Source organism: Rhinopithecus bieti, unplaced genomic scaffold, assembly GCF_001698545.2.
Source record: "Rhinopithecus bieti isolate Rb0 unplaced genomic scaffold, ASM169854v2 scaffold_5023, whole genome shotgun sequence".
NCBI lineage: Eukaryota > Metazoa > Chordata > Mammalia > Primates > Cercopithecidae > Rhinopithecus > Rhinopithecus bieti.
The window spans coordinates 490,146-498,926 of NW_016805223.1; the positions used below are offsets into that span (position 1 = coordinate 490,146).

Sequence of the window (8,781 nt, forward strand, 5' to 3'; positions counted from 1 at the left end):
AAAAAAAAAAAAAAAGACATCCCAATATGAATATTTTAGGAATCTTAATGCCCACCCCCCGCAAAAAACCCACCCAATTCAGGCCTAGCCTAGTAAGAAGATATTTTCTCCAATCCAAGATGAACATCACCCTCTGTCGGAATACTGACTTTTTAACAAGGAGATTTACAATAAGCTTATTCTTTGTGTTTATGGCAAATCATAACACCCATATCTTCAAATGTGCTGGTTCCTTTAGATCTCTTTTCCCCCAAACCAGAGCACAACCATCCAGCAGTTAAGCTATTTAAAGTAAGTCAAACAGTTTAGTACAGTTATTTTTCATATATACTCCTTAAGGTCATGATGAAGTCTAAATCTACATGTCCAGTTTATCTGCAAGCCATTCCTTGACAGATAACAGAGAAACAAAGATACAATGAGAACTAATAAGGTATGATGTAAAGCAACCTAAGTGAAGATTTAGAAAAACAAATAATTCTCAAAAGCAAATATAGTCATCTCAACCCTGACTACTATAAACAAGGAAAACATTTTGTTGCTAAAATAATAATTTGGCATGTTGGAGAGAAAACTAAAATATCTCAGTTAATTACAAAGGTATATTCACTGCTTCTACTCACTCTTAGCTTTTCTTTCCTTGTGGACACACAGGTACATCACAGTTTCTCTTTCCTTTACTTAAAAAGGGTCATATGACTGGTTATGGCCAATGTGTCATGGGAAGAAATGGAACCAATGTGATAGTCTCAAGTGATCTCTTCCCTAGCCAGAACAACCACTTTAGCATTTACTGAGATGAAGTAATAGGATTGGCATAGTCTGGACCAATGAGTAACAACATGGAAAATAGTTTACTTGGAGAGTCACCACGCTTGTAGTATAGTTGGTATGAAAACCAAAAGTTTCATTTTTTGAGCCACTGAGATTGATGAGTTTTGTTTGTCTTTACTACAGCATATCTTTGCATACTGCGACCAAGAAAAGTTCACTCTAAAGAAGTGATTTGTTCTACATTTCCAAACATAAATAACAATTAAAGTGGTTTCTCCAGTGGTTGCTCTTAAAGGTAAATTAAACCTTTCCACTGGCATCCTGTAATATACCCTATGACTGCTTTTCTAGAAATTTATGTTGCTGTGGGTGAGAGATGATGTGAAGGGGGTTTCTGGGGTGTTAGTAACAGCATGTTTTATGACCTAGTTTTTATCTACACATGGGTGCATAAGTGGTGAAAATTATTCAGTGCTAATTACAAAGGTATATTCACTGTTAAAATCTGTCAATCTGTATACTTACAATTTGAGTACCTTTCCAGATAAGTATTTTACTTTAATAAAAAGTTTATTTGAAAGGAAAGTAACTTTAAAGCTCAAAATTATATTGCTGATTGGTTCATATTTGTTTCCAAGGTACTCCTTCTCAAAATTATAAAATCTTTGATACCTGATGATAACAAATTATTTTCTTTAAATCTCCAAAGCTGTAGGTTCAATTTATTATTGTAAAAATTCATAATATATTTTAGAGTAGCAGAACCAGAATAAATGAATAATACCTTATGTCTTATGTCAACTGAATTAACTGGGTATTTCTTGAGACTTACATAAAATCAACTCAAACTTCCATTATATTAATTCAGAGATCTGAGTATTTTGCAGAATTTCTGCAATGTTGGGGAATGGGGGTAGACTTGTGTCATTTCTATTCTGGGCTTCTAATTCCAAATAATATCATCCTATAGCTCCTACAGTTTATATGACCTATGTGTCATCTCTTCAGAGATGCCTTCACAGAAACATAAAATTCATCCAGTTATTTAACTAGAACAAAACAAAATAACACACTAAACTCTCACAAGATATTTGATGATATGGTTTGGAGGTTTGTCCCTGCCCAAATCTCATGTCAACTTTCAATTCCCAATGTTGGAGGAGGGGCCTAGTGGGAGGTGATTAGATTATGGGGCTGGATTTTCCATGAATAGCTTAGCAGCATACCCCTGACCCCTTGGTACTGTCTTCACATCGGTGAGATCTGGTCATTTAAAAGCATGTAGTTCCTCCTCTATCCTCTCTCTGGCTCCTACCCTTGCCATGTGAGAAACCTCACACCTGTTTTGCCTTTTGCCATAATTGTAAGTTTTCTGAGGCCTCCCCAAAAGCTGAGCAGATGCCAGCATCATGCTTCTTGTATTGCCTGCAAAACTATGAACCAATTAAACCTATTTTCTTTATAAGTTACCCAGTCTCAGGTCTTTCTTGATAGCAATGCGAGAATAGACTAATACACTTGAGTGTGTAATAGATTGATCGAAGATTGAGTGGGGCTAGATAAAGAAGTGCATGTTAAATCAGTGTATATTATTTGAAATTGGTTATTTTTTTTTCTTAACATTAGTGCATATCTGATTTCAGTTCTGACACAAAGTGAAGAAAGGAGAAATCCTTACTCTCATCTTTATAAGAAAAAGTTGAACAAACTGGACACCAACTTTTCTTGAGCCCTGCATAGAATATAGATGCGGATTTTGGTTAATTATCCAAGATGAGTGTGGCCAAGCTCAAGAGTGAGAAACTCTTGGGGTCTGCAGTCTTAGAAGGGAATAAGCTTTTGTGGATCTTAGTTCTTCTGCATCTCAGGAAGATCTCCTCTTAACTCTAGCAAAGACAGAGTAACAGTATTTGTTGTGAAATACATCCAGAGTATTATTTCAAACAAAGGACTACTTCCTACGTGAAGAGAATTTACTAGAATTTTATCCCATTAGGAGAGGGAATTCCTCCCTCTCTAACAACAATTTCCCTTAACCCGCAGCTTTTTTTGTCTCACGTAAGGAGAAAACAAGATATATCAAGGAAGAAGCTCCTGTGAAGATCCCAGTCTAGAGATACAAGCCTACAAAATGTTTGAGATGTAATCATGAGATTGTAGAATGCGTCTTTTCTACGTCTTACACTACACCAACAGAGCTACAATAAAACAGTGGATTATACCTGATAGTGCTGTAAGACACAGATTCTGTTGAAGGAAAAGTAGCTAGGGAAGTCCAAAATAAAGAGAGGATATAAAAAAGGAAACCATAGGCATTTGATGATTCTGGAACTTATAGCTACAGCAAGCATTAAACCTAGCCCAACTCCTAGCCAAATAAACACAAAACCTCACACTAAAGTCATTTTTATCTCAGTTCCCATTATCAACTACATCATATCAGGTGTTCAAAAAAAGAAAACATTGCAAGGGATGTCAAAGGCAAGAAAAAATGCAGTCTGAATACACAAAGCAAACATCACAACCAGACTCATACATGAGACAAATACTGGAATTATAAGACAGGAAATATAAAATAACTATGACTAATATGTGAAGGGCTATGAAGGAAAAATAGACAACATAAAACAGATATGTGTTATCAGAAGAAAAATAATTCTCAAAACAATTTGAAAGGGAATCTAGAAATCAAAAATACTGTAAGAGGAATGAAGAATCTTTGTGTTATGCTCAATAATAAATAGGACACAATGGAACAAAGAGCCAGTGATATTGAAATTAGGTCAACAGCAACTTTCCAAATAAAATGCAAAGAGAAAAAAAATTTAATAAAAGATAATAGAATGTTCTAAATGTGGGATAATTTCAAAGTTTCAAAATATACATAATTGGAATACCAGAAAGAGAGATAGAATAAAGTAGAAGCACTTGAAATATTAATGTCTGAGAAGTTTCCAGATTAACTGCAGACACCAAACCAGAGTTATAAAGAGCTCAGAAAACATCATGCTGGATAAGTATTACATAAATTTAAAAAAAAGTCCAAAAAAGTACACCTAAGTATATCATATTTAAAATGTAGAAAACCTAAGGATAAAGAAAAAAACGTAAAAGCAGTCACAGAAGCATAAGCACCTTACCTGTACAAGTGCAAGAAAAATAACTACGATGGCCATCATATTAAAGAGCATGGACATCAAGACAATAGAGTGAGAAATTTAAGTATTCAAAGAACAATAACAGCCAGTAACCTAAAATCCTCTATGAGGAGAAATAATCCTTCAAAAGTAAGAGAGAAACAGACATTCTGTGAAAGACATAAACCACGGGAACTCATCACTGTGAGGACTTCCTTGCAGAAACTGTTAAAAGAAGTTCTTAGGCAGAAGACAACACCAGACAGAAGTTCAAGACGACAAAAAGAAAAGAGATGTAATAAATGGAAGTAAAATAAAATCATTTATTTTTTAAATCTTAATTAGTATAAAGGAATAACTGTTTAAATAAATGGTAGTAATGTAACTGGGCAATATTAAGGTAAACACAGAACAATGTATTAGGATATCATAGGATGTGGATAAGGGATATGAATGGCAGGAATATCGTAAGAGATGGGAGGGACAGGAAATAATTTCTCATAAAGTATTTACACTATGTGTAAAGTCATATAGTGTTATTTCAAGTTAAGTCAAGAACACTTAGAAATATAGTTTGGAAGAAGATTAATGTAAGGCTAAAGCAATCAGAACAAAAAACCTAATAAATATTTGAATAAATATCTGCGAAAGTGAAAACAGAAAACAATATAGAAAATAAAATAAAAGCTGTCTTTTAGAAAGATCAATAAAACTTACAAATCTCTAAAGAAGCTAACAAAGAAAAAAAGAGAAAAGATGCAAATTACCAATATAAACAATGAAAGAGGGGCAGGTAATCACTACTAAATATATGGATATTAAGAGGATACTCAATATTAACAAGTCTATACCTATGAATTTGATAACAGATTAAATGGACAAACTCTTTGAAAGACACGTAGTACCAAACTCATTCAAGGAAAAATAGATACTATGAGTGGGTCTCTCTCTCTCTATATGTGTGTATAAAGTAAATTGAATCAGTTATTAATCATCTTCATAAAAAGGAACTACTAGGCCCAGATTGTTTTTATAGTAAATTCTATCAAACATTTAATGAGGAAATAATATCAGTTCTCCATAAATTATTTCAGAAAATAGAAACAGTGATAATTGTTAACTTATTCAATGAGTTCAGAATTACCCTTAAACAAAATAAAGTCATTACAAGAAAGAAATTCTGATATCTCTCATGAACATAGATGCAAAAGTCCTCAACAAAATATTAGCAAATCAAATATAACAATGTTTCAACAAAAGTTATACATTCAGACCCTGCTTAGTTAAGAAAGGATTGTTGATTCAATATCCAAATACGAATCTGTTTTATATAATACATCAAGGGGCTAAAAAGTAAAAATCATGTATCATCATGACTCAGAAAAAATTCAACAGTACTCAGTACCCATACATGATAAAACTCTCAGCAAACTTAACACATAAACTTTCTCAACTTGAAAAGAAACATCTACTGAAAAACTTGACATGTAGCTTCGGACTTACTAATGAGACATTAGACATTTTCCCTTTGTAATTGAGAACAAGGCAAAGATATCCTTTCTCATTGAAGCTATTTAACGTGTCGGAAGTCCTAGCAAGTACAATAAGACAAGAAATTAAAATAAAAGGTAGACTGATTGGAAAGGAGAACATAAAACTGTCTTTAGTAGCACAAGGCATAATTGTCTATACAGAAAATTTCAAAGAATTGACAAAAACATATGAAATAAGTGAGTATAGTAAGGTTGTAGAATACAAGGTTAATATGCAAAAGTTAATTGCTTTTTTATACATCAACAATAAGCAATTGAAACTTGAAATGTAAAAAAGAATGAAAATAACATAATTTAACATAGCTTCAAAAATAAATAATTAGGATTAAAGTAACATATATACACACACATATATACATGTGTGTGTGTGTGTATATATATGGCTATTGCTTTCAAGTTGTATTCCAATGTGGTCAAGATATATATTTGGTGAAATATAAATCCTTTAAAATGTATTTTAAAATATTTTATAAATCCAGTCTATCGCTCAAGTACAAATGAAAATAAAGTATATTTTGAGGTTGTTGCCTATAGGGTTCAATGAATGTCAAATAGGTCAAGGTTATTGATAATATTTATTAATATTCTACATTCTAAATATTTCTTTGTTCCAACAATTACTGTAAGATGGCTATTGACATCTCCATTTGTACTGATGCATTTGTCTATTTCTCCTTTGAGTTCTGTCAGCTCTTACTGCACTTATTTTAAAGCTCTGTATTCAAGTGCCTAAACATTTATGGTTATTATGTCTTTCTAATTAATTGACTGTTTATCATTATGAAATATCCTACTTTATATCTTGCAATTACTTTTTATGAATTATATATTTAAGGTACTAATTAGTCACTCCATATTTCTTTTCCTAGCCCTGTTTTCTCTCCTTTTTTCCTCTTTGTGTTCTGTTTAGTTAATCAACATGTTTTGTATAACAATTCAAGTCCTCTATTGAATTTTAAACGTTTTCTCTTTTGTTTTAGGATTTGATCTATGGATTGCAGGGCCATCCTTAGCATATCAAAGTCTCTGTATAGATTTTTCTTACAACTTCACATAAAGAGTATAATTCTATTTTCCACCATGATATTTTGTATTATTTTTGTAACATATATTATATTTACACACTGTATTCAGTCTATTCTCACACTGTTATGAAGATATTACCCAAGACTTGGTAATTTATAAACAAGGGAAGATTAATTGACTCACAGTTTTGCATGGCTGGGGAGGCCTCAGGAAACTTACAGTCATGGCAGAAAGGGAAGTAGGCACCTTCTTCACAAGGTGGTAGGAGATAGTGTTTGCATGTGAAGGAGGAACTGTGAAACACATAAAACCATCAGATTTTGTGAGAACTCACTCACTATCATAAGAACAGAATGAGGGAAACCACCTCCGTGATCCAATCACCTCACTTCATGGATACATGGGGATTACAGATCTCTCTCTTGACACGTGGGAGTTACAATTTGAGATGAGATTTGTATGGGGACACAGAACCAAACCATAACACATTAAATAACTCAGAAGACAATGTTTTGTATGTATCATATCACACAATTTTTAAGAAAGAAAAAACACATTTAAAATTTTAACCATATATTCACAATTTTCATTTGTTCAACATTTCTTTATTTCATATCTTTTCTTATATTTGGTGTCATTTTTCTTTCATTTAATAACATCATTTCTAAGAGTGCAGGTGTACTATTGATACATTTTTATCATTTTTTCTTGATATGAAAATGTCTTTGTTTCTATTTGTTTAACAAATTACTTGTAGAATACAGAATAATTATCACTTTAATGCATTTTCTTGTCTGCTGACCTCTATTTTTAAATTAAATATATAATTTTTCACTTTTACTTAATGTGTTATTTTTTTCCATGACTTGCTTCAGAGATTGCCTCTTTACTTTTAGTTTTCATCTATTTGACAATTTTGTTCTTATTTGTAGTTTGCTTTATATTTATTACACTTACAGTTTGCAGAATTTAGTTATCTGCAAGTCCGTGTTTTTGTAAAGGTGTGCAACATACATTAATTTTATTAAGTATTTTGTGCCCCATTAATTTGTCTCTTTTCTCTTCATCTTTGACTCAGATTATACATGTATAGGGTCATTTAATATGGCAGTAAAACTCACTACAATGCTGTTAATAATTTTTATGTTTTGTTTCTCCCTGTTTTTCATTTAGAATAATTTAAATAATCTATATTCAAGTTCATGTATGCTTTATTTGCCATAAGAAATCTGTTCTTAATTCTATCTCTTGACACATTAATTTCTGATATTGTCCTTTGAAATTCTATAATATCTACTTACATTTTCCTATCAAGAGTTCCTACCTGGTCAATAATTGTAGTAATTTTTTTCTTTAAATTTAAAAAAATTATATGTATAAACATTATTTGAAGCCCCAGATTGCTAATTCCAACATCTAGGGTGATTATTTCTTGACTATTTTTGTTTGTTCTTTACTAGGGGTCAAACTTTCACATTTCATTCATATATATTAATTTTTTATTGTATACTAGACATTCATGGGTGATAGGACTCAGAACTCTTCTATTAATTTTTGAGAGTAGTTTATTTTATTTTAGCAGAGTTAATTTAGATATTTTCAAATGGCAAACTCTATGTCTGGTTATGATTAGCTGATGAGAAGCCTCTCTCATTGGTTCCTTAGTTCAGCCAGTTTTTATTTTATTTATTTATTTTTATTCAGGTGCCAACAAAATATTCAGTTGAGTTTATAAGCATATTTTTGGGAACCCCTGTTGGGGGATTTTTTTGGCAAACACCTCCCCTCAAATTTTAGCAGTTCCAGTAGCCACAGTACTCTGACATCTAATTTCAGAAATCAAAAGAAACATATTTCTCTGAGTTTGTTTGCAAGGTTCAGTGCATACTAGAGAGTATCCTCATGTGAAAAGTTGTACAAATATGAACATTACTCTGTACATTTACTTTCTTTCTAAGATTGAAATCTCACCAGTTTCTGCTTGCTGTTTTAAAACAAATGCATTCAACAGATTTCTTTTAAAATTGTTCAGCGTTTATAATTTTTTATAAAATTTTAAGTCTGATAAAAGGTACTCACTCGTTACAAGAAGTCTAAATCTCCCACTTAGTCTTTTGCATTTTAAAAAGACAAACAGTCATAAATTGTTATATATGATAAACAGTATATATAACTATTGTATATAGAATAGTTTGCTCATTAATTGGTTACCATTTTAATGTATATTAAGATCAAGCAAGAAGACGTTAATAAGATTATATTTCAAGCTTTTGTGGAGCCACATGTTTCTT

The 8,781-nt window shown here is 31.7% G+C and overlaps 1 pseudogene across 1 annotated transcript in view; it reads left to right on the forward strand.

Moving 5' to 3' along the window:
* The window catches only part of LOC108529399 (nuclease-sensitive element-binding protein 1 pseudogene), a 3,582-nt pseudogene extending 1,079 nt beyond the window's left edge, over positions 1-2,503 (forward strand). The window contains exon 2 of the transcript XR_001885518.1: positions 2,401-2,503. The product of XR_001885518.1 is annotated as a nuclease-sensitive element-binding protein 1 pseudogene (transcript). The remainder of the gene's footprint in view (positions 1-2,400) is intronic.
* Positions 2,504-8,781: the final 6,278 nt, after the last annotated feature.